The 26,744-nt window shown below is 40.8% G+C and overlaps 1 protein-coding gene across 4 annotated transcripts in view; it reads left to right on the plus strand.

The window, feature by feature from the left end:
• Nucleotides 1-26,744, plus strand: part of CALD1 (caldesmon 1) — a 205,095-nt gene that overhangs the window by 62,583 nt on the left and 115,768 nt on the right. For all 4 annotated transcript variants that reach the window (XM_070787336.1, XM_070787340.1, XM_070787341.1 and 1 more), the window contains exon 3: nt 11,314-11,405. The gene's annotated coding sequence lies outside the window, so the exon portion shown is untranslated. The remainder of the gene's footprint in view (nt 1-11,313; nt 11,406-26,744) is intronic.

Below are 26,744 nucleotides of genomic sequence, written 5' to 3' on the forward strand. Positions count from 1 at the left end.
GCAAATATTTACAAGTTATTCACCTTGCATAGCAAGGATGTTGGAAAAATAGAGCCCTGCTGGTAGGAATATCAAATGGGGCAGCCACTTTGGAGAAATGTCTTATAGTCCCTCAAACAATTGAACATAGAATTACCGTATGACCCTGCAATTCCACTCCCAGGCATATGCCCAAGAGAAATGAGAACATATGTCTGTGCAAAAACCTGTACACAAATGTTTATACCAACATTATTCACAATAGGCAAAAGAAGCAAATAACAAAACATCCATCAACAAACAAAATGGATAAGTAAATTGTGATGTATCCATATAATGGAATATTATTTGGCCATAAAAAAGAATGAAATGCTGATACATGCTACCATATGGATGAACCTTGAAAACATTGTGGCAAGTGAAATAACTCAATCATGAAAGACCACATGTTGTATGGTTCTATTCACATGAAATGTTCACAACAGAGGACTTTATAGAAACAAAACATAGTTTAGTGGTTGCTTAGGGCTGGAAGATATAGGGGATATTATGGTGGGTGGGGAGATGGCTAAGATTGTGGTGATGATTGCACAAATCTGAATGTATTAAAACTATTGATTTACACACTTAAACAGATAAATTCTCTGACATGAATTGTGTGGTGTGTGAACTATATCTTAATAAAACTGTTATTTAAAAATAAAGTAATACCTGATAAATAAAATATACTCAATTGAAAAATAAAGAAACCACAAATAACCACATAGGCAGATGAGTGCCACAAAGACTGTATGCTTTGGAGATTTTAATATATGTAAAAATTAAGTGTACCATTTAATATTACTCATGAGAGCCCCGTTATTTAAGAGTGCCTTACAAATAATATAAACAAACACCAGTGCTTGTTGATAATGATAATAATGGTGGTGGTGATGCTGATGTTTATGAAGATGATGCTGACAAAAACAATGCCAAGTCCACAATCTTTGGACTTCTAAAAATGTCTACATTAGGTTTTTCCTGATGGGAGGCTGTTAAACGAAATGCCAGGTGCAGGCACACCATGATTCTGTAAAGAGAAAGATTGCATTTTTCTTAGGAATTAATGTCTCATATGTTTGTAGCCACGGGAAGCTTATCAAACACTGACGTCAGCTACTTTCCCATGAGAAGCTCAGAAATTTCATAATACCATAAATTACTTTCGCTTTCCTGCTTGCTTCAGACACGTAGAGAACTTTTCATAAAGCTTAAAAATAAACATCTAACCCTCACCCTGCCATGGACACATTCTTAAGGCTTCTCTGATCAGAAATTATCTTGCCTCTAAAAATTCACCCTTATTCTTCTATTAACAATTGAAAAATCTTGGCCAATGCAAATAACATAATGGATTATTCCTATTCAAAAATTGTCCAAGAAAAAAAGAGGAAAGACTGCAGCAAATAGGAACCATTTTACAATATCAAAGCCCTTCTTTTGTACCATTATGTGATCTTGTTCTGTTCAAATAAGAATTTTTTTCATCTTCATACTTGTACAAAATTGGCTCCTCTGTGAACAAAAATACAAGCTATATCTTTGGCTTCCCATGAAATTTGAAGGGGAATTCAGAAAAACTTCCTTGGCTACCTTGGCTAGTCCTGGCCATCTAATAAAAATAAGCTAAGGGTTGATTAATTCTTCTTTCCAGATAGAGAATAACAAAAGGAGGAGGAAAAGAAAGGGGTGATATTCATTGGGAGCCTATAGCATTCTAGATTCAGTAATGGACGCTTTATATGTTATCTCATTCACTCACTCACTCACCAGTGAACTTTTACAGAGTATTATATGTCATGGAATTTACTAAATGCTTGGGATAGAATTATGAGTAAGACCATTCCTTGCCATCAAGATGCTCATGCTCATACATACACTATCACCTGTAAAACAAATTATTAATAGCAAGTGGGAAGCAGCTGTATAGCAAAGGGAGCTCAGCTTGATGCTCTGTGATGACCTAGAGGGGTGGGATGAGAGCTAGGTGGGAGGGAGGCTCAAGAGGAAGAGGCTATATGTGTACATATAGTTGCTTTACATTGTTGCACAGAAGAAACTACCACAACACTGTAAGGCAATTATACTCCAATTTTCTAATTGTAAAATAAATTAAAAGAAGCCCATGCGCATAAGATGACAGCCCACTGTGGCAATGCCTCCATAGCAACATTAACAAAATACTACATAGGCACAGATGAGTAAAAGCCCTTCAAAGCAGTTATTATTATCCTCATTTTAAAATAGACTCTGCTGTGCGTGCATGCTAAGTTGCTTAAGTTGTGTCCAACTCTGCGACCCTATGGACTATAGCCCACCAAGCTCCTCTGTCCATGGAATTCTCCAGGCAAGGATACTGGAGTGGGTGGCTGCCATCCCCTTTTCCAGTGGATCTTCCCAACCCAGGGATTGAACCCACATCTCTTATGTCTCGTGCACTGGCAGGCAAATTTCTTTACCACTAGGAAAAATAAGTAACTGATACCTAAGCTCATATATCTCTCTTAAGACCTCACAGCCTGTCTTCTTTCACAATTCCATGCTGCTTTTAAGGGAAAGACATTTCCAACCCGACTGAATACTGTAAAGCTTTGTTAGCAATCCAGGGAAACTGTTTGTTGCAGAATGCCAAGACAATTTTTACTTTCATTGGGTAATTGACTTTTTCTTGAATTATAAGAGCAATTTCCTTACTCTCTTGCTTTATTTAGTCTGCTTGGTAGCTAAATTCCTAACATAGTATTCTGTTGATACATGTTGTCCCTCTTATCTACTAGTTTATACAAATAGCTCTGTATATCCATATGCATAATCTCATAAGAATATGAAAAATGCATCCTACAAAAATCAAGAGATTCTCCCACAGGCATAAAAATTTACACTGAAGTACAAGCACATTATAGGCAAGTGCTACTCAAGATACACAGGCAAAGACTTAAATGGAAACAAACAGTTGAAGCAACTGAAGGGGAAACTTTGTGCAAGAACTTAAGGTACACGGAGTCTGAGTGAACTCGGGGAGCTGGTGATGGACAGGGAGGCCTGGCGTGCTGCGATTCACGGGGTCGCAGAGTTGGACACGACTGAGCGACTGAACTGAACTGAAGGCACTGGAGATAGATTTGGGAAGAGCAGTGGTGGAAAGTGAAGAGGAGACACCGCGGTTAGTGAGCAAGGGTCTGAATGCACTGCGAGGTTTTAGAGCATCTTAAGATGATAAGTAGTCCCTGTATTTGAATTGCTTTGGTATGGGCCACTTGCAAAAACATTCAATATTTCCCTTCTAAGATATAGTAAGCCAAAATATATATGTGGAAAGTTCACTAAGTCATTGGTAAATAATCCAGTGTTGACTTTTAATTTAGAAATAACTGGCCAAATTGATCCCAGCCTTCCCGACTGCGACTTTCCCCCTACAGAGTACATTCATCTGTATTCCTTTTTTGTTTTCTCTCATTGTTTGTCTTTCTTTTTATTTTCCTGCTCTAACATATAGTAATATATGACTTGGAATATTAAATTTTCATAATTGTATGTATTTTGAGCTCATAAATTCCCTTTAGTTGTCATCTTTCCAGATTGAGGCTTCATCTTTTTCTATTCACATGTTATTAAAATACTCTTTTTATTGATGTGTAGCATACAGAAAAGCACACAAATCATAACTATACAGCAATGGTTCGTTTTCACAGAATGAGCAAAGTGATGTAGTCAGCACGCAGATCAAGTAACAGAACGTTACTTAGCACCCCAGGACCCCCTCGTGCCCGCTTCCACAGTCAGGCCTCCTCCCCTCCCCTCCCCCACTGCCCCAGGATAACCGTCATTTTGACTTCTGACACCTAGTGACAGTTTTCTTTGTTTTATTTGTTTGTTTTTGTTGAATTTTATAGTAATGTAATCCTATAGAATTTGGGGGAGGGGGTGTCCAATCTCTGTTATTTAAAATTATGTTTCTGAAATTCATTACGGGAGTGATAATTATATTATTGTAATTTGCAACACCGTATTTTGTTGTTTGCCAACCACAGTTTATCCATATTACTATTGATAGACACTGAGGTAATTTCCACTTTGTGGGTTTTGAGTAGTGCTGGTCTGAGCATTCTAGTTCATGTTTTCTGATGAATATACTCATGGATCTTTGTCATCTATATACATAGGAGTAAGCTTTCTGGGTCACCAGTTAGACCAATATTCAGCTTTAGCAGATACTGCAGAATATTTTACCTCAGTGATTATTCCAACTGACATTCCCACAGCAGCGCGTGAGAGTTACAGTTGCTCATCAAAACTTTGAATTGTCAGTCTTTTCAATTTTAGCTATTCTAGTAGTGTGTAATTTGAATTAGAATTTTCTAATGATCAATGAAATTGATCACTTTTCATATGTTTATTGCCATTTTAATATCCTCTTTCTGTGAAGTACCCATTAGAGTCTTTACTTATTTTTTATAGAGTCATATTTTTTATTGATTTTTGGGAATTCTTTGAATATTTAAAAACAAATCCTTTGTCAGATGTAAGTTTTGCTAACATACATTTTCTAAATCTGTGGTTTGCCTTTCACTCTCTTTATGGTTCTTAATTTTGATGCAGTACAGTTTATCAATTTTATTCTTTTACGGTTAATAATTTATGTACCCTATTTACAAAATCTTTGCCTGTCCCAAGATCATGGAGGTATCTTCTCTTTTCTGAGAGCTTTAATGTGTAAGTTTTCACATTTAGATCTATAATGAATCTGGAATTGGAGGAGGGGGCGTATGATAGATATATGATATTAAATAAAAGCCAAGATTTTCTTTTCTTTTCTTCCATATGGGTATCCAATTGAGGTACTAGGTGATGTTACTTTCCTCCAGACTGAGTTACTTTATCTTCTTGTGGTTTGATACAATTGGGGAAATTCCCTTTAGTTGAATTTGAAATTCACCTGCCATTTCCTATGATTCCATTGACTTCTAGTTTGCCCCTTCTCCACAGATGAACTCTCCAAAGGTCTGAGACTATATCCCAAGACCCTTTCCTCTTTTTTTCTTTCTTGCTTGCATTTTTTAATCAAAGTATAATTAATATATGGTAAAATTTTACTCCTTTTCGTGTACAGTTCTATAAGTTTTGACAAATACAGATAGTTGTGTAACTTCTATCACAATTAAGAAATAGATATATCAACTCCAAAGTAGTTCTTCCTTCTTGTACTTCTGAGTTTTTCCTACTCAGTGCCATAATACTGCAGAAACTCTGCGATGCTTTTCAGAAACATTGTTTCTTATTCTCTTATTTACTCCTGTCCTTTCCACTCCAAGTGTTCAGTCCTAGAAAGAGCTTTGAAGTTGAACAAGTCTGGGATGCAATTTCAACTCTGATACATGTTAACTATGTAACAATGAATCTGAATCTGTATCCTTACTTTGAAATAAGATACTAAAACAGCTATTTTCGGTTTTCTTTTGAAGGTTAATTAGATAACAAATATCAAGTGCCTTGCACATAGTGGGTGTTCAATAGATTCTCCAAGAACTGTAAGATACATGTATCTTTTAGAAATAATGGAGAAGGGGTGGTGTAGGTCGTCCCTGAAAAGCAGTTCTTTTCTCTGGGAACCCCCTTCGATGCTGAACTTGATTGAACTTGTTTTATTCCCAGCCATAACAAGGTCATTCATAGATACTGAGACATACACATTATATATTTTTTCCTTAAAAAACCATAGAATTATACAAAAACCCTCTGAATTGGAGAGATCTTTAAAAATCTATTCCAAATGCTTCATGTTACAGATGAAAGAATTGAGGGGCCAAGAGTACTTAAATAACTTGGTCAAGGTCAGCTCACTCATTAGTATTTACTTAAGTGACCCAAATTCCCTGAGATCACATATTTCTTCTCTTCCAAAATACTCCTAGGTCCCATATTCAACTATAAATGTAAAACAGAGACAATTCACAAGAGACAATTATTAATGTTTTATTGTTACTGGCGCATTTTGACTAAAACCCATAGATCTATTTTTAAATATTTTATTTTAATTTCCATTCCCACAAATTATGTGACTTCCTGCCAACTAAGTCTGAAATAGCTTCTTACCATTCCTTTCCCATTCCAAGGATTATATCCTGTAGTGTTTCATTCTTTTATTATTAAAAAATATTCTGCCTTATTCTCCAATGCACAAGACCGAAAGGAGCTCATGGAAACCCACAAAAGACAGCTCTCTTCAAGTTTACCAAGTTAACAGGAGTGCAGGGGGACATCTATTGTCCTGGGCATTGGATGCCCAGGTAACCAAGTGCATCCCTGGCATGCTCCCCGATGGCTGGAGACAGATGACCAGCACCTCTGCCATCCTCATGCTTTCTGGCAAAGGTGGTACTCTGACAATCATTTTTTTTTTTTTTTTGGAAGTCCCTTTTTGTTCAGCACATCTTTCAGCATTGTATATTCTGCTAATGGACAGTTAAGCCCGAATCCCATATGGACTGAACAACTTGGAAGAGTTTCCTGATCACAGAACACACAGTCATCTCGTAAAACCCTCTACCTCCCACCAGGATTCTCAAAGGCTCTTCCAGAAACACTCTTCACATGAGTGACTCCTTAAACTAGAAATATATTTTCAGCCTAGGTATCTCCTCTTCAGAGAGACCATCTCGCACCACCCAGCATTCAGTGACCCTCTATCACATTAGGCTCTTTTATTTACTCACTATTGGAAATATGCGTGCTATCTGCTCCACCAGAATATAACTTCCATGAGAGCAGAGTCCTCGCTCCTCACTGTGTGTGCCGTCCTGGCTTAGAGAACTCACTCAATCTGTAAATGAATGTGGGCGTGTATCCTTGTCCTACACCTGTCAGGCTGAGTCTGCCCCCAGATTTGAATACTGGCTTCATTACTTACTAGCTGGGTGAATTTGGGCCAATGTGTCAAACACAACAAATTTCTCAGGGCTTCTCCTATGTTAAGAACATGTATCTCATTAGGTTGTTATAATGATAAATGAGATATATGAAAGGAGCTTAGCCCAGGGCCTGGCACCAAAAACCCTTAACACACAGTAGTTATCAGAATCTCCATGAGGAGAGCTGAGCGTATTACAAAATTGTCATGGGGGATTTTTTAATATAAATATTAATGTTGAAATCAAAGGATCCTAACTCAACTCCACAGGGCAATATATAAATTAATGAAAACCCAGTTCTTCTTGTTGACTCCATGAAGTTATTCTTCTTTACAAAGGATCTCTAATTGAACCTTTTCGATAACTCCCTGTTATAATAAGTTATCATTTGAGATACTCTCCTTTATCCGACCCCTTGGTATCCTTTTGGAAAATGGCATCTTTCTGTGAAGACTTGTGATAGGAATTTTAAAGGAGAAGCATAACCACTTTTTGCAAGTACGTACTGTCAGTATTTTTCCATTTGCGTAACCTAGCAAGGTGCTAGGTCCTGCTCCTCATGCTACTGAATGGCTTTACCTAGAGGTTTCCTGAGGGTTTTAAGAAAATCACTCCCCTTAGAAGACTAGAAAGCTGATTGAAAGGAGAGAAATTCCTCCTTTCTTTTTATTACACCTTGATTCTCCCATAATGAATGCTTTCGTATAAAACCCCAATTTCCCCACATGCCTGAGCAGACAGTGCAATCAAAGGAGCAATAAATAGCACCTGGCCGTTTGCCACTGGCTGGGAAGGCGACTGGACCGAGGCAGCGGGGCTCATTTGCCTCACGCCGTCCAGTTCGCTCTTCCGGCCCCTCTCCCTTCATCTCGGGTCGTTCCCTTCCTTACCATGTCCGGTCTAGACTTAGCTTTGCCTGCAGAGAATTTCAGCAGCTGCCTCTGAGCCAAGTCAGTCCGTCTCTATATGCTGGGCACCGAACGGAAAGCTTAAAGGGATCCAGCGAATAATGGTTCACCCAGGCAAGTAACTGAAGTTGCAAGGTAGCGGACAGTTGAAAATGGTCTTGAAACAGGAAGTGAGAGCTTCATCAACTTTCTGGCCCTTCCGTCCTCAATCTGAAAATAAAAAGTATATGTGAAGACAAACTCTGTGTTTAGTCACTCTGCTATTCACCTTATGGTTTCTCTCAAAAGTCTTTCTATCTTTGTCTCGCTAACAAGATGGTTCATTAACATATACAGAGACTCTGCTGCTGCTGCTGCTAAGTTGCTTCAGTCATGTCCGACTCGGTGCGACTCCAGAGACGGCAGCCCACCAGGCTCCCCCATCCCTGGGATTCTCCAGGCAAGAACACTGGACAGACCAAAAAAGAAACATTTCCCCAGATCCCCAATTTCTTTATATTTTTCTTTATTCGTTCCCAATTTTAAAAATAAAAATACTGAGGGAATTGGGACCAGGGAAAGGGAAACTAAGCAATTAAGTAGTGACCCTGCCAGAGGATTTGGGGGAAGGTACTGAGGATTTTTTTCCCCTATAAGTTTAAATCTCTTGATTCATTCATTAGGCAAGTAACTCCCTGATTTCTTCTAGTCCTCTGTTCCTTCTATGAAGCCTGAGGGTCAAGAATGAGAGGCCTGTGTGGAAGGGGTGGACTTCGCAGGTAGCTCAGTGGTAAAGAATCCCCCTGCCACTGCAGGAGACCTGGGTTCAATCCCTGGGTGGGGAAGATCCCTGGAGAAGGAAATGGCAACCCACTCCAGTATTCTTGCCTGGGAAACCCCAAGGGCTCCAGTCCACAGGGTAGCCAAGAGTCAGACGTGATTTAGCAATTAAACAATAGCAAGAGCAGCATGTGGAGTGAGTACTATAATCTGCATCAGCATCTGAATGTAAGGAACTTCTTGTAATGTGCAAATTTCTGGACACCTCTCTGGAATTTCCCATGTCATATTTTCTTGAAAAAGCTCTCCCAGAAGATTTTGATATGCAGCCAGTCTGAGAACCTCGATTCTAGGGGGACAGTGTACCATAAGTGCCATGAAGCCAGGTGCAATGGCTGTTTCTTCACTGGCAAATCTCAGATATGTTCCTGGCACATACAGAGGAGCAGGACCTGGAGGGGAGTCTCTCCCACCTGCACCCTACATGTGGACAGGGATCAATGACTTGGAAAAGAAGTCTGAGTCTTTATCTCAGTGACTTGCAACCTGCCAGCACTTTAGACTCACTGGGGACAGTTGAGAAACACATATGCCTGGGACCTAACCCCCCAAATCCTCGTTAGGTTGATCAAAGGAGTCCCTGGGTTGAGTCATTTTTTCAGAGCTCCTTGAGTGATTGTAGTGTACAGCCAAGGTCAAGACCATCAACTAACTCTTAGGCCCTTGAAGCTGCCCTGAAGTTAGGAGGGTCAGAGATCATGCCTTCCCTGCATTCTAGAGATGATGAAAGAAAGGCCAGGGAATAGATGCAGTAGGTCTGGATATGGCAGCATGGGGACTAGGCACTCAATCCTTATTTATTTTTAAATTTACTCATGGGATTTGTTCTCGTCTAAACTCTATCCTCTCGTGCTATGCCAGGGCTTCCCAGGTGGCGTTAATGGTAAAGAACCCCACTGCCAATGCCCGAGACATAAGAGCTGTGGGTTCGATCCCTGGGTAGGGAAGATCCCCTGGAAGAGGGCATGGCAACCCACTCCAGTATTCTTGCCTGGAATATCCATTGGACAGAAGAGCCTGGAGGGCTACAGTCCATGGGATTTCAAGGAGTCGGACATGACTGAAGCAACTTAACACACATGTACTAGTGCTATCCTAATCATTTAGGCAGTGGTTCTTAATTTGAGGGGGAGGTAAAAAGGGAGCAGAGACTACTTTCAGAAATGAATGAAAGTTAATACACAAAATCTGGCCTACAGTTTTGAGGAGTTCATCACCCTCCTCTAACTCATAGGTTTTGTTCACTCACTCAACAAAATTTCTTGATGCCCTGCTGCTTGCTGGCAGAAGCCTAGGAGCTGCAGGGAACTAGACTGTAAGCCAGGCTTGAGCAACTTCTCCAGCTAGCAGATGTCTCACAGATTTTCTTGTCCCCCTTTTCTGCAGTTTTATAAGAAAGTCCTCCAATATGAGGCCCACAGTAGAAGGAAAGGAATTTAAATGGGATTTGGAGCTCTTACCACTTTCTGGCATTGTAACCTAGAAGGATAATTATATCTTTTGTCACTCCAGCTAGATATTAGGCTCCTTAAGATCAATGCCCACATCTCCAGAATCCTGAGCAAGGTACTGTAGATGTACAATACAACAGTTGTAGTGTGCATTTTGGACAAATAGGAGGAGATGTAGAGGTTGAGGGAGGGGAGCTGAAGGCAGCCTGAGTGACTGCTCAGGAATAAAGAAATGGAATAAGAAATAACACCTGGCCCTGCTAAACAATTTACAAGACCCTCAGGGTTCCCCATCCTTAGTTTGCAAACCAGCCTTCCTGAGATGGATACAAGCCATTGATACCATGCTAGGCAGGTTTTTGTTTGGTTTGCATTTTACCTTTGAAATCTGAAATGAGAATCTAGGAATCTAAGATTGATTCCCAGCAGTGTGATTCCAAGCCAGTCCCTAAACTCCAAGAACTTCTAATTTTTTCCAATGCAAAAAACCAAAGAATGGGGTGGGGGAAGGCAGGGTGTGTCCTTAAGGTCCATGTGGGCCCCATTATTCTGCCAGAAAAGGCAAACGTTAAAACCCAGAGCTGCACTTCCCACACTCATACCCACAGCATCCTCGCTGCATCATGTTGGGGCAGGTTAGGGATGCAATGGTGATTTGCTGTTGCAGTTCATTATTTCTTTGGTCTAATATTTAATATTTGTTGCTGTGTTTCAAGTATAAGAGAGTTACCTCTAGATTATCTACTAGTGCATTCTATCATTATTTGTATTCTTCTGGACCCTCCTCTTTTACCTATTAACCAAGCTCCTAACCATCAATAGCAGAAGACTTTGGGCAAAGCAAACGGTCCAAAAAGACTTTGAGAGTCTGAGGTTTAGAAGGTTTTGAAGGTGAACTTAGAAAAGGCCGTGTCCCTGACTATATTCTAATGCCTTTGGTCTTTGATTTTTGGCATTGGCAGTGCTCCCTGCTTTGTACAAACCATCTCTCCCCTCCATTATTTAGAAGAATTTAGGGACTGACTCTGTAATAATTGTATTAATTTTCTTTAAAATGCAAATGCAATATCTATTTATATCTGTGCTTTATTTCCCTTTAATGGTCCTAACCAACATCAGTACCTGAGAAAGAAATTGTATCTTAAATATTTGGAATAGTTTGACGTTAACTAAAATTCAATCCACTATGTTTCCATCCTTTTATGCCAGGTAATCATTGAAAAGTTGAAGATCATCCAGCCGAATTCATAGAGATTGGTAATCAACCAGAGGTTCACGAGCAGACATTTGACTGCTTACCTGTGAGTAGAGTTTATGTGGTTTTGTTGGTGGGGAGGGCTCTGATCTTAGCAATTACATAGCCTTTCTGCCTGATTGTCTAAATTCTTGCACCTAAAGATGCATTGTGAGAAACCAAGTGTTCTGCTATGTCCTTCATAGTTTATTTACCAAGTAATCTAACAAGTTTGAAAGAATTGTTTACCTGTTTTGTAATATTATTTTTTTTTGCTTTATTTTTAATTTTTTTCCCTGCATCTATAGTAGATTAAGCAAAACAGTCCCCAATCAATAATGCAGTTCTCACTTCCCAAGAATGTTGCTGACTTGAGGGAATAGAGAGATGATGAGTCAGTCTTCAGGGTAAAGGAGCTCACCTTTGAGCAAACAATGATTTCAGAAGGAAGTACCCTTCACTCTCAGCAAATCCTCCTCACCTGGAAGAACTTCTACCAGTAGACAGTCTACCTGGGGAGCAGCAAGAGGAGCTTTCAGAAGGTAGAGGATGGAGAAGCTAAAGGAAACTTCACTCATTCACAATTTTTCCAAGGCTGGCACCGGTAGGGAGAAGTGGTTTTCTGTGGCTGCCAGAGCAAAATACCGCAGACCGGGTGGCTTACATAGCAGAGATTTATTTTCTCACGGTTATGAAGGCTGGAAGTTCAAGGTGAAGGAGGCGACAGGTTTGTTTTCTTCGAAGGCCTCTCTCCTTGTCTTGCAGATGGCCCTCTTCTCCTGTGTCTTCACTAGCACCCCACTGCCAGCACATGTTTGGAGTGCTCTCTCTGTATCCAACATTTCCTCTTCTTAGAAGGGGCACAGGCATATCGGACTAATACCTGCTCTAAAGATTTCATCTTAACTTAATTACCTCTTTAATGACCAGATCTCCAAAGTTGTTTATATTCTAAGTTATTTGGAGCTAAGATTTCAACATATGAATTTGTGGGAACACAACTCAGTCTCTAATATCTGATCTTTTTTTCCCCCTATATGCTGATTTTTAGTTTGTTGCATATGGACGGCTCTCTGAGTCTCCTCTCCTGAACTACCTTAGCGTTTACATCACTCTTAGAATATCTAGTTTTCCTGCAGTATGTTGCAGTCCTTTGTATACATCTCTCACTTCCCTGTTTCATTACATAATTTTTGAAGCTGAAAAGTGTGCCTTTTACATCTTTCATAGCACTAGAGGAGGCTTTGTAAATAGTGAGCATTCAATAGTACTTATGAAATGAATAAATGAATGGAGAGGTAAGATACAAGTCTCTGAACCTGTAATTTGCTTTAAGACTACCTCCAAATAATGATTATTAGTGGTGCTTTCTCCATACTTGCTGCCTGTCTCCTGACTTCCAAAAAGTGGAAATAAGTCAAAGCTGGAGAGAGAGACTGAAAAAGAAAAAAAAAATAAATATATATATATATATATGATTAACTGATGGCAGGAGACTTACCTCGCTCCTCAAAGAGTAAATAATATGGACCTGCCCCAGATACTGAGAACACTCTTTTGGGAGCCAAGAGGGAAGGACAGTGAGTTTAGACTGAGACCTGCTGAGTTTAAGGGCCTGTGCGACATCCAAGGGTGTGTGTCTAGAATACAAGGGCTATGCACGTCTGAAGCCCAGGTAATAACTAGAGATAGAAATTTTCATAATCATAACCTACACATAGGAATTATGAGGCCACCCAGAAAGATTGCAGAGGGAGAGGAGCAGCGGTTTAACAATGCCACGAGAAACTGCATGTAGAAAGTTTTCCTGGTGAATAACAGGAGGAAGAAATCTAAATGGCATTTCTAACGTAAGAACATGTGTATTAGCAACTGTGGATGTCTATTTCTCTCTTCACTTATTCCTTTGGTCCTATTTTATACCTTCTTCTGTCCTCTCCTTTAGGGCTTTGCCCCAAACCATTCCTGAGGAGCTTTCTCTACCCGAGCTTGCTCCTCTCTAGCCAACTCCACCAGAAGCATGTGTTTGACTCCCCAGCTGCTTGCCCAGGGCTATCCTACATCAGCACTTCCCTTTAGGACCATTTCCTCCATCACAATCAGAGCTGATCAGACTGGACAGTAGGGGAGGTCCAGAATTAGACTCCTCAGTGTCCAAAGAGACAGAAGGTCAGGTGGCTGGGACTCCTCTGCCATGGAACATCGTCTTGTCCAGACAGTCAGTAAAGGACTCAGTTGAGGGGAATGTACCTCCTTTGCACTGAACCCCTTCCATAGTCCATTGGTCTCCCCACACTTCCTATGCCTTCAAGGAGGTTTTAGTGATATTTTCATGTTTCATGCGCAGGACAGAATGGGGGCTAATGAAGCATGAGCGGACCAGGCCCTGAGTCATGGTGGCCATAGCAAGCTTCTCCTCTCTGGGTCTCACCATCAAAAGTGATTTCTAATTGGGCCACCTTCACCCCAGCCCTGAATTTCCCACTTTTTTCCTGCTTAGTGTGATACAAACAAAAGGAGGGAAACTATTCATTCATTTCTCTGTTATTTTCTAAAGTGTCATTTCTTTTCCTTGCTTCTCTGTGCCCACCCCCCTCCCCTTTCTCCATTGGTTCTCTTTCTCTAGCAGAAACCCATGATCTTTCTTTGGATTGTCTGATTATTAGCAGGAGAGCCTGTCAGAGGTTTGTAAATGTCCTCCTTCTCTACATACCCCCTTCCATTTCTTAAAAATAAACTTTGAGATACCAGATTTCTTCAAGCATCCCCCACTTCCATACTTTTCTCTTGGTATTCTTCAAGTTGCCAGAAAAAAGATGCCTTTTTCACTCCGTGACCTAAAGTGCTGATCACACCTGTGTCAGTGGATTTTACATTAATTGCTATTTGTATAAAATGAGCAGGGAGAAATTCTGAAGTCAAGAGAAAACAGCTCTGCAATCCTTGCATGGCCTAGGTCGGGTATTCCAAATGAATGGTGGCCAGTAGCCAGCAGAGGTGCCTCCACACTGGATTTCATTCATTTCAGTCAGCTATAGGATTTGGGCTTCCCTGCTGGCTCAGAGGTTAAAGCGTCTGCCTCCAATGCGGGAGACCTGGGATTGATCCCTGGGTCAAGAAGAGCCCCTGGAGAAGGAAATGGTAACCCACTCCAGTATTCTTGCCTGGAGAATCCCATGGACGGAGAAGCCTGGTAGGCTACAGTCCACGGGGTTGCAAAGAGTTGGACACGACTGAGCAACTTCACTATACTATAGGATATGAAAAGAAAGATACTTTTCCTATGAGCATGTATAAGTTGTAAGCACCTGGCAGGCTTTGCCTTGTTTTAGAACAGCATAAATGGGAGTTTGTATGACCACTGTGGGCCAGTATTTTTAGAGTCAGTTGAAGCTCCAGATGGTATGGAAAGAGAAAGTTTTTTTCCCTGTATCTTCTCTTGAGTTTTGCAGAACAAGCCTCTCTGGACACTCTTGACACAATATTCAGCTTCCTGTTTAGTTCAAGTGTGTCTATACTTGTTACAGCAGAATCTGAAGGGATCACTTTTGCACTAAAAATCTTTTCTACAGATTTCTGGTAGTAGCTGCAGAATGACGCCCAAGTTTGCTTAGGAATCAAGAGGACTCAAGGAGCATGAGTTCTCAGGTCTTCCCAGTTCTTGAAACTTTCATGATAAGGAAGGTGACAGGACATTCCAGCATCACCACGTGCAGATTTTGTAACTTTGGCCGAGTGGTGGTGTTTCCCTGGCCAGGGAATTGACCTGGCCTTAGGAGGCACCTCCATTAAGCACACATTCCTACCCAGCATGGCTGTTGATGGAAAGAGGTTTTGTCAGGGTGGGCAAACCAAGATCAAGGCACAGATAGCAGGGAGAAAAACAATGGTGCCAGGAGTTCTTGCCTAGAACTCCTTTCCAGACTTCTGTTCCAAAAAACATGAGTGAGTATGCCATAAAGAGGGAAAAAAAAAAAAAAAAAAGAATGATCCTGCTATTTAGCTTTCAAACAAAACTATCAGAAGTCTGAGGTTCCAACTGTGACAGGATTTGTACAGTTCAAGGACACAGACTCAACTACTTCCAAAGTTTGCTTTGGGATGTTCAACAAAACAAAGCTGCAAACATCTTGCACTAGTCCATGGAACAGTCCTCCAGTAGGGTTTAAAGGCTCAATCTGGGGGGTGGTGGGGAGGGAAGACTAAGACATTTTCCTTCCTACTATTTTCTGTATCAGGTCCAACTTAATGCCAAATTAAATCTAGATTTTTTTTTTTAATCGACTTTTACTGGAGGAAAAAGCAGAGCTGCATTCCCTGAAACAGATATTTTAAGGCCAAACTTATTACTTGGGTTTTTTTTTTTTTCTCCTCCTTTTTGCTAATTCAAAACAAAATGTCTATCATTCACTCTAACACCAGTCTTTAAGAGCTGGAGACAAATGGAGTCTGAATATTCACGCCAACATGGTATAAATGAGCTGTGATTTCAGGAGGCTGGCTGTTTCTCTGACAGGGGAAAAGAGAGGCTGACTAGTTTAATATCTTTGGCTGAAAACACTTTGTTAAAGAGGGATGGAGACAGCCAACATTAATATCAAGTCCTGTTATTTAATGACCAAGAACGACATACTGTGGAACGGGGCATCCTGAGTTTGGAGAGAAGTGTGTTTATCATATTCAGAGAATGCAGAGAGGGCGTGAATACAAACATCTGTCAGACCTGAAGGAAGGCGCTCTTCTGAAAGCACTTTCTTCAAGTTCTTCAAAAGATTCCTCCCATAAGTATATTATACCCATGACTGTGAATCTGACTCCATCACAGACTCTCAAGATGTATAAACATAAAGACATTTGTTATCATGAGGGACTCTGGGGACATATCTACTGCCTCCCCCAGCTTGCTGGCTAATGGATTAGAACTAAAAGATGCAGTTATAAGTCACGGTTGGTGGGGGAGGCTTTCGACCACTGTTAGCACCATCTGTCCTTTTCTTGCTCTTCAAACATACATATTCAGTCACTCATTAATGTATTCACTCTACAGCTATATACTGAATTGGAACTTCTCTAGCCGGTGCTATATTAGGTCTGGGCTACATTAACAATTCTAGTGTTCCTTCATTCTTCCTATAAAATGGACTTTTTTTATTGAATGCAGTGGAAACTCTAGTGACTCCAATAATATACTCATTGACATAAATTGTGATTTCTGGTTCTTTTATTTATTTTTATTGGCCTTATCTTAACAAAGAGTCATAATATTTTATATATCTCTGCTGTCTCATTTACCTATCATTCTTAATTATGTGGTTTACAGGCAAAACACTGCAGAGCACTGGTTATATCTCGAATTCTACTTTCCTGAAAATTGCTTTGAAGAATGATGCTTAATTGTCCCCTGCCTTCTTTATTTCCTAAATTCTGTTTTCAAGAAGAATTTTTTAGGGGCAGACATAACTGTAGTATCAAAATAGTTGAAAATTAAGAGCAAAGTAAGGGTTTGTCATTCAATTAAGAGCAAGGTAAGAGTTTGTCATTTTTCTATTGGAATGCTCAAAGAATCGAAGGTGAGAGACCCAGAGTGATTCACTGTGGAAGCAGTGGTGTGTTAAGCCACAGAGCCCCTCATTTGAACAGATGTCTGTCACACCCCTGCCTAAGTTTTTATGTTTAACATTGTATTCTCTTTCTTAAAGGACTCCCAAATAATTTTCAGGTCCCACAAAATCTGTCTTAAGACAGACACTAACAGATAATCTTAGAAGATTTTGCTTCCTGTCTGAAATTAATTAAATGAAAAAGCAATAAGAAATAGTGAAAGTGTGTTTTACTTTTTAAAGACTTTAGGATGAATTCAGCTTATTTTCTAAAGTGAACCCCACTTAAATGAAATAATAAATTAGTTTGCCAAAGCCCAAATGAACATCAACAAGATTCATTTTCATTTCATTGATAAACATCAAATATGGACTCCCCCTAACATCAAGCAAGCCAAATCCTTCCAACATGAAACAAATTCTAGACAGGGTTGTTTGTAGCCGAGTATGGATCCTTTAGGCAATTACATGGTCTTTTCAACAATGAGGTTCTTGCCATAAGCTACCTTGTATTGCATCTTGTGAGAAGTAGCATAGTCTCACAAAGCACAGACTCTAAGGGCTAGGCTGCCTGGATGTAAATCCTGGCTCTAATATTTGCTAACTCTGTGACCATTTTTGGGCTCCAAAATCACTGCAGATGGTGATTGCAGCCATGAAATTAAAAGACGCTTACTCCTTAGAAGGAAAGTTATGACCAACCTAGATAGCATATGAAAAAGCAGAGACATTACTTTGCCGACAAAGGTCCGTCTAGTCAAGGCTATGGTTTTTCCAGTGGTCATGTATAGATGTGAGAGTTGGACTGTGAAGAAAGCTGAGCGCCAAAGAATTGATGCTTTTGAACTGTGGTGTTGGAGAAGACTCTTGAGAGTCCCTTGGACTGCAAGGAGATCCACCAGTCCATTCTAAAGGAGATCAGTCCTGGGTGTTCATTGGAAGGACTGATGCTGAGGCTGAAACTCCAATACTTTGGGCACCTCATGCAAAGAGTTGACTCATTGGAAAAGACCCTGATGCTGGGAGGTATTGGGGGCAGGAGGAGAAGGGGATGACAGAGGATGAGATGGCTGGATGGCATCACCAACTCGATGGATGTGAGTTTGAGTGAACTCCGGGAGTTGGTGATGGACAGGGAGGCCTAGCGTGCTGTCATTCATGGGGTCGCAAAGATTCGGACACGACTGAGCGACTGAACTGAACTGAACTGTGACCTTGGGCAAATGACACACCTTCTCTGAGCCTTAGTCTTTCCATCTGTAAAATGGACTCAATAAAGATTGTTACAAAGATTTTAACTTATAAAGTTCTTAGAACTGTACTGGGTACATAGCATATGCTATATAACCATTGACTAAATAAATAAACTTCTCCATCTAGAATGAAGGCTAATAGATGAATTCACATAAGTTTACCCTTTAACTCCTCACAGTGCCTACCTAGCCTGGCACATGAGAGCCATTAAGGAATGATTGTATAAATTAGGGATTACTAACAAGCAACCTGAGGTCCACACTGACCTGCAAGTGGGCTTCCTTTGCCCAGCATGGTTTTCTTGAAATTTTGATTTTGAATTTTTTTAGGGATGCATTCATTCTCCATTTCCACACAGGCCACCACTCTCCAAGTATTTACCTTTTGGGTCCTTAGAAGCATTTGAGTTTGTCATTCCTGGTGTAAGTGAATGAACACGTCATATGTGAGCACTCCTGCAGTTAGCAGCAGTTTTATGACTCATTGGAGTAGGCAGATGGGGCCAGTGAGCCATTTCCACTCCCTGAAGCCCTACCTGATTAGCTTACCCATTCCTATTTCTATGTTAGAAGCCATAGAACAGAAACAGAAAATCAGTAAGTTGAATAAATATCTTCATGAAGCAGTGCCTAATATCACAAGATCATTTTTGTCATGGACTAACTTAACCATGGCTATGTCAGTCATGGCGAGCTAGGTTATGCTGGGGTTGGGGACCACTCAAAATCTTAGTGACTTCAACACAAAGGCTGCTCACTCATGCTTTCTCTCTAACCCTGGATAGGCAGGAGTCTCTGGTCCACATCACTGCCATCCTTACTTGGGGACCCCAGGGCAGAGAGAAAAAATACCCTGAAGGATCTCATATCAACAAATAAATGCTCTGCCCCAGAAGTGACGGGATACTTCTGCTCACAACTCATTGGCCAGAACTAGTCACTTGGCCCCAGCTGCCCACAAGGAAGCTGACAAGTACAGTTCTATAAGGTCCCCAGAAAGCGCAAAGGGTACGAACGGCCAGAGGTGTGGAATTTTTGGAACTTGGATTTTTAGGCCAGAAGTTTTTCATTAAGTTCAGCTCAGCAACCATTCTCATGTATCTGTAAAGGCAGAGCAAAACACCCAGTACTGTGAGGGGATATCAAAGGAGACGCAGGCCCTGGCATTGAGCAGCTTCACATTTGCTCAAGAGAAAGAGAGGTTATAACACATTTGAATAACAAAGCTGTATAGTATTGACCATCCAAAAGAACAGTGCTAACAATGCTACAGAGTTGAAAGACAGGATGCTTCTGGAGTAAAGAGAAGACTGAGCTACACTCTAGAAAAATATATGGGATTTGCAGAAGGAATGGAGGGGACTGCAGGTTACAGAAGAGAGGAAACAGGGACAAAGGCCCAGAGGCAAAAATATTAGCTGGATTGTTGCAGGACTAAGGAAGTGGCCTGACTGTGGGGTCAGGAGAGGTGGTGGGTACAGTGGAGTCATTCCATGCAGGGCCTCTGGGGTGGTCAGGGAAACAGGATGGTCGCTTTGGCGGGTGCGGGGAGGGGGGCTGGGGGAAAGACCATCCCTCCTCACTAACCCCTTCAAAACCCAGGCACCTAAACCTCCCAGGCATCAACTTATTCCCTAAACCAAGATTCCTGGATACCCAGTCTTCCCAGACCCACAGGGCAGTCATTGAATAGAGACAGTAGTAAACCTTGGGTTGCGCCTGTTTTCAGTTCCAGGATTTGATCGCTTGTCCTACTAACAAAAGAATATTCAAGTTCAAGTGAAACAGCCTCTCATTGCTGGGGTCAGTTCAGCCCTTTTGCTATGGAACATCTGTTTTTGAAATTCAGCTGAGACCCTGACTTAAATCTGTTTAACTTAAAAAGCAGCAAGAGAACATCTTGTTTTCATGAATGTCCAGGGGCTGTGTGTCAACAAATTAAAGGTCTGCTTGTGGTATTCAAAGTAGAAAAGCTGGTCATGAGATGTGTTGCCACTGGAGTAAATTTATTACGGGTTGTTCATTTCTTGGAATCATGAACCAAAATTTGAAAAACAAAGTGGACCAGCTACATTTGAATCAACAAATTTCTGCCCAGTGGAGAGTGGGAAACATGCTTTTGTTGTTGGAAGGTCACTGAGTTGGGTGGTTTCTAGAAAGATGCCCTCCACTCTAGCCATGTGAAATTAATATCTTAAGTGGATTCCCTATGTCTGTACCAGTTCTGGCAGACCATATTTGATAGGTCATTATTTTTACATTACTTACATAGGATCTGAAGTTGGAGAGAAAGGGTGAGACTAGTTCACCATCCTTCAGATCTGACTAGCTGCTTTACTTTACTCTTCACTCACTTTTTTAGGACAGAAAAGTAGAGACAAGTTCGATTTATCAACACCTCGTGTTGTTGTGCAAGTGCCCGGCACAATCTAGATGTTGACATATATTTAATAAATACAAACCTCAGTCTCTTACATTTATGTTCCCTTTATCAATGCTTGTCTGTAGTGTATTAACATTATTCTTTTTTGAGAAAGCTATTACTTCTTAAATCCTGTTTTAACCCAAAGGAAACCTTGAGTTAGAACTCTGCTCAATGGTAAGTAGCAGCTTGGATAGGAGGGGAGTTTGGGGCAGAATGGATACATGTATATATATGGTTGAGTCTCTTCACTGCTCACCTGAGACTATCATAACATTGCTAATTGGCTATTTCCAAATACAAAATAAAAAGTTTGCAAAAAAATATTAAAAAGCAAAAAAATATACAAAGAAAACTATGAGTCATTCCTGTAGTTCTCTCTCATAGTAGCTTATATTTTCCTTTCCTAACCCCGTCCCAGTTTATATTTTATTGATTTATTGCCTGTCTCCACCATCAGACTATAAGCACAGTGAGGGCAGAGTAGTTGCATTCACAACCTATCTGCCACACCCAGCAAGGTAGCAAATGGTAATTCATACTATTTGTTGAATGTTGTTTTTGAAGTTTTGATTGTGATGATGGGTGTAGAGCCTTTACCAGTCTTGAATATGTTGTTGTTGTCGTCCTTGTTCAGTCACTCAGTCGTGTCTGACTCTTTGCGACCCCATGCACTGCAGCACACCAGGCTTCCCTCTTCTTCACTATCTCCCAGAATTTACCCAGATTCATGCCCACTGAGTCCATGATGCCATCCAATCATCTCCTCCTCTGTCATGCCATTCTCCTCCTGCCCTCAAGCTTTCCTAGCATCAGGGTCTTTTCCAGTGAGTTGGCTCTTCACATCAGGTGGCCAAAGTATTGGAGCTTCAGTTTCAGCATCTCTTGGATATACATGAATTTAAACTCAGTGAAGAAGACATTAGGACTTAAAATTCAGTTGAATATAGAGAAGCCTTTTGTGTGATGACACACTCCCACTCATTTGGGCATACTGTCTCCTGAAGGTCATGGCAGGATGGGTTGGTCTAATCATCCCTATGTTCTCTCAACTGAAAATTGTCAGACCACATCTGCAATGTGGCTGGCCAAGATTAATGTGAAAGCACATGGCAACAGTTTAGGACTTTTTTTTTCTCTCAAATAGTTAACTCATTCCTGGTAGGATTAAACCTATGACATTAGCCTTGTTTGTAACAATTTTTGATCCAGCAAGCTCCCTGGTAGACAGTACAAAGATCTATAGTCAGAAAGCTGTTTCAGTTGTCTGATGGGCATATGGCTTTGTGTGCTCATTCACTTGTCTGGTGGTCACCGTTTACGTTTCTGATGGTCAAGCAAAATACCAACACTTTAGCTGAGTGGGGACAAAGTGGATTCACTTTCTCTGTTTTACTGTTACTGTCTGTGTAGACAGGATTGAAATGGGACTTACTTGTGAGTTCTAAAGAATCTCAAGAGAAATGCTCATTCATTTACAGGAGGTGCAATTCCACAACACTTTCTTGCTTTGTATACTTGAAAACATTCCCAAAGAAACAAAGTTGGATGCAGAAAAAATAATGGGAGGAAAGAAAAATAATACTCTGAATTCTGAACAATTCTACTTTAATAGGTTGATCTGTCTGCCAGCTGGCCTCAGTGTTGACTACTTGTAATATATACTTTTGGTAGGCCGCATGTAGTTCTTGGAACTGTTTATATTAGACTGCAGAAACTTAATTATTCTGAAACTGGCAGGACTCGCTTTGGTTACTTAATACAGAGTTGCTTAGTCATCTTTATACATGGTGTGGACAGCATTGTTTAAGTGTGAAAATTTGGAAAATGCAAATGTGTTCTGAAGAGATTACAGGTCAGGTAGAAAAACAAGAAGTTATCGTTGTTTCAAGACGCTTGGCAGGTGGTTGCCACATGTTTTAATTTGACAAGCTAGGTGACTGTTGAGTTGAAGCCCTTGATTACAAGTATTTTTCCATTTTCTTTGTGAATTTTGTCAGAAGTAAAAAACTGCTGCTGCTTCTTAATTCATATTCTGATCCACATTTTGCAAAGCACAGATTTCCCAGCAAGACTGTGAGGTACTCTGGAAGACACTGTTGAAATGGCTTTCTTGTTTTCAGAAATAAATAAAAGGATGTTATTTCATGCTGGTCATTGCAACGATCCTTCTTTTTAATCTTCTGGTTTGAATGCTTATCTTGCCATACTTGAACTGCTGCCTTCCAAATGCAATACAGATTTTATAGAGCTTCGGTAAGGAAACAAGCAGGCAAAATGAGTTTCTTCCGTGTATTTTAGAGTCTAAAGTGGCGCCGGAGGTCTCCAGGTTTTCCAGGAATGCCCATGGCAACCTCACACTCTTCCTGTGACCTGGGTAGGAGCTCCTAAGAGAGATGGTGAGAACAGATAAAGGTCCTGTAGCCAATGGGTAGTGACACCAAGCCGGGCAGGGTAGGTTCCTGAGAAAACATCCAGAACAGTGCCTTATGTTTCTAATTACCAAGCATGGTTACAGAGTAAAATCAGGCAACACTTTTTTTTTGACTGATGGAAGCATTTAAATCAGCTCTGAATGTCAGTGTTTTCTAGTTATGATGGAGGAGTGGCAAGGCATATCCAAAGGCCTTGGAAATTGGACGTGTTCAGCCCTGATTCTCTTCTTATTCGTTGTCATCTCTTCTTTCTCCTTTTCCTTTGAACGTCCCAGAAATTCCCGCAGTTACAAAGGCCTAATACCCTTCTTTTCTGAAACCAGAATGTCTTTCTAAGACAAGTTTCTTTTCCACTAGAAGAAAACAACCACAACTACAAATCTCAATAAAAATAGAGCTTCGTAGTGAACCACCATCCCCAAGGTTACTAAGAGTTCAACTGGAGGCATGACCTTTTGATCACGTCTTAGCCAAGTTCCTCTGTTTACCAATTAAGTCCAAAAATAAGCAATGCCCTGGAACCCACTTTAACTCAGTAAGTGTGAACTTAGTGCTGACTATAAGAGAAAAAAAAATAGTTAAAAACTTTGAGGGTTGACGAAAATGAGTGATAATCACTAGGAGATTACAGCCTTCTGTGTGTCAGTCACTCAGTCCCGTACAACTCTTTGCAACCCTGTGGGCTATAGCCTGCCAGGCTCCTCTGCCCAAGGGATACTCCAGGCAAGAATACTGGAGTCGGTTGCCATTTCCTTCCCATACAGCCTTCTAGGGAAGACAGATATGTGTTCACTAATTAAAATGCAAGCTCCAATAATACAAGTATCAGTAAATACTCATGTCGGTGAATACAAGATTCAGAGATCCTGTCATCTCTGCTTGTCGTAAGCGGGCTTACACTCTGAGCCATTCTTTATTTGAAGGAAAGTCCAGAAATTCCCAAACTAACAAATGGGTGAAACTACCATCTAAATGATTCATGAGAAAGGAAGGAGGAAGCAGTCTAGGCACTTTTCAATTTGTTATTTAACTTCGTTGCAGATTTATATGTTAAATTGTGTATCTATTACATTTGAGGGACATAATGGATAATGTCCCTCAGTTTGGCTTCAAAGCTTATCATCTTAGATTACAAACTCCTAGAATATAGTCTTTGCTGCTGCTGCTGCTGCTAAGTCACTTCAGTCGTGTCCAACTCTGTGCAACCACAGAGACGGCAGCCCATCAGGCTCCCCTATCCCTGGGATTCTCCAGGCAAGAACACTGGAGTGGGTTGCCATTTCCTTCTCCAGTGCATGAAAGTGAAAAGTGAAAGTGAAGTCACTCAGTCATATTGGACTCCCAGTGACCCCATGGACTGCAGCCCACCATGCTCCTCCATCCATGGGATTTTCCAGGCAAGAGTACTGGAGTGGGGTGCCATTGCCTCTTCCAAGAATATAGTCTCTAACTTGCTTCAAAATTCTAAAACACAGTAAGTGCATTTGATGATCATGATGAGTAGATGTTGAATAATTTACTAAGGAATAATTAATCCCCTGATCATAATAACATGTCCTTCATATGCAAAAATGTCACCAGTACAAAGTATCACTAGGGCATACCGTTGAATTGTTCCCAGCAGTGTAAATGGATTTGTATCCTGCTATGGGCTTCCCCATGGGCTCAGTGGTAAAGAATCTGCTTTTGATGTGAGAGACGAGGATTCAGTCTCTGGGTCAGAAAGATCCCCTGGAGGAAGAAATGGCAACCATTCTTGCTGGGAAAATCCCATGGACAGAGGAGCCTGGTGAGCTACAGTCTTGTTATTGTTCAGTCACTCAGTCATGTCCAACTCTTTGTGACCCCATGTACTGCTGCACACCAGACATCCTGTCCTTCACCACCTCCTGGAGCTTTCTCAAACTCATGTCCATTGAGTAGGTGACACCATCCAAGCATCTCATCCTCTGTCGTCCGCTTCTCCTCCTCCCTTCAGTCTTTCTCAGCATCAGGATCTTTTCCAGTGAGTCGGTTTTTTGCATCAGGTGGCCAAAGTATTAGAGCTTCAGCTTCATTCTCTGTCCTTCCAATGAATATTCAGGACTGATTTCCTTTAGGATTGACTGATTTGATCTCCTTATAGTCCAAGGGACCCTCAAGAGTCTTCTCCAACACCACGGTTCAAAAGCATCAATTCTTCAGCACTCAGCCTTCTTTTTGGTTCAACTCTCACATCCATCCATGACTACTGGAAAAACCATATCTTTGACTATACGAACCTTTGTTGGCAAAGGTTCTACTTTTTACTATGCTGTCTAGGTTTGTCATAGCTTTTCTTCCAAGGGCTATGGTCTATAGTATCATAAAGAGTCGGACACGACTGAGTACATCTAAATTCTGTCACCTTATTAATCTCTTGTACTAGCAGGATACCTGGCTAAGGCTCTGGATCTTGTTGTTGATCACTAAATTGGAAATGTTAGATGAGAAGCCAATCATGAAGAGCAGACTCATGCGATGCTGATATTTTTATAGCTGAGTAGACTGGAAAGGCCAGAGAGTCATGCACAAGTAAAACTAAACTGTTATGTAAAATATGGTGACCTCCGTACCATGTTTATAATTGGTGAAGAGCTATGGCCTCTGACCTTTTGTTCCAAGTAAGCCACTCTTGGGTCTCGTTGTGCAATTCGAAGTGTGATCTCTCTTCAGACAGTGTCTCAGCTTCTTTTGCATTCACTGAGCAGTCATTTCACTTCCCAGTTGAAAGTGTGCTCAGAACAGCAAGACTGCAGATCTGAAAGATCTCTCATAGATCAACAAAGAAGTTACTAATGAGAGGATTAAATGAGCACATCCCTGCTTTGAGAGGCTGCCCATACCATACCCCTCATTTCCATTCCGTCTACTCTAGGAGATATAAGGTCTTTGAAGACAGAGACGTCTCTGAACTGCGTAACACCATGGTAAAGTCACTTCATATTAGGAGTTGGAAGGCCTTACAGTGGGCTGTCCAATAGAACTTTCTGTGATGACTGAATGTTCTCTGTGCTGTCTTACATGGAAGCCACTAGACACGTGTGGCTACAGAGCACTTGAAATGGGGCTGGTGAGACAGAGGCACTGAATTTCTAATTTTAATTAATTTAAGTCACCTCCTGTGACTAGTGACAACCATATTGAGCAACCCAGCCTTAGAATCTCAAAAAATAGCTTTCCACTACAACCCTAAACAGATGGCCATTTCACCTCTACCTGACTATTTCCAGTAATTGGGTTCACATTTTCTCAGTAGCCCTACCCATTGTTGGATAGGTCCACTGGGACAAGGATCCTACCCTGATGTGACATCAGAATTAGCCTCTGGTATCAGGTATGCATTTAGAAAGCACATTTAGGAATTTTTAAAGCATAGCTATGCATTTTTTTCTCACCTGGGCATAGATTGGTGGAGAATTTCTGTCTTTGCCGTAGCAATTCGCTCCCATGATTTCTGATGCTTTTCTTTCTGGGCCATGAGAGCAACAGTGCCATATGCCTTTGCTGATTTGATATGTTCTGTTCTGTGTCTTTTGGTCTAATTGTCCTGGAGTTTGCTGTGAAAGAGTATTTTAAACTCTCGAAAAGGGTACCAAAGGAATAGTATTCCAAGTTTTTAATTCTTTCACTCTTATAAGAGAACTTTTCAGCTTGGTTTAGAGATGAGTCTAAACA

The sequence above is a fragment of the Bos indicus genome, chromosome 4 (genome assembly GCF_029378745.1).
Source record: "Bos indicus isolate NIAB-ARS_2022 breed Sahiwal x Tharparkar chromosome 4, NIAB-ARS_B.indTharparkar_mat_pri_1.0, whole genome shotgun sequence".
In the NCBI taxonomy this organism is placed as follows: Eukaryota; Metazoa; Chordata; class Mammalia; order Artiodactyla; family Bovidae; genus Bos; species Bos indicus.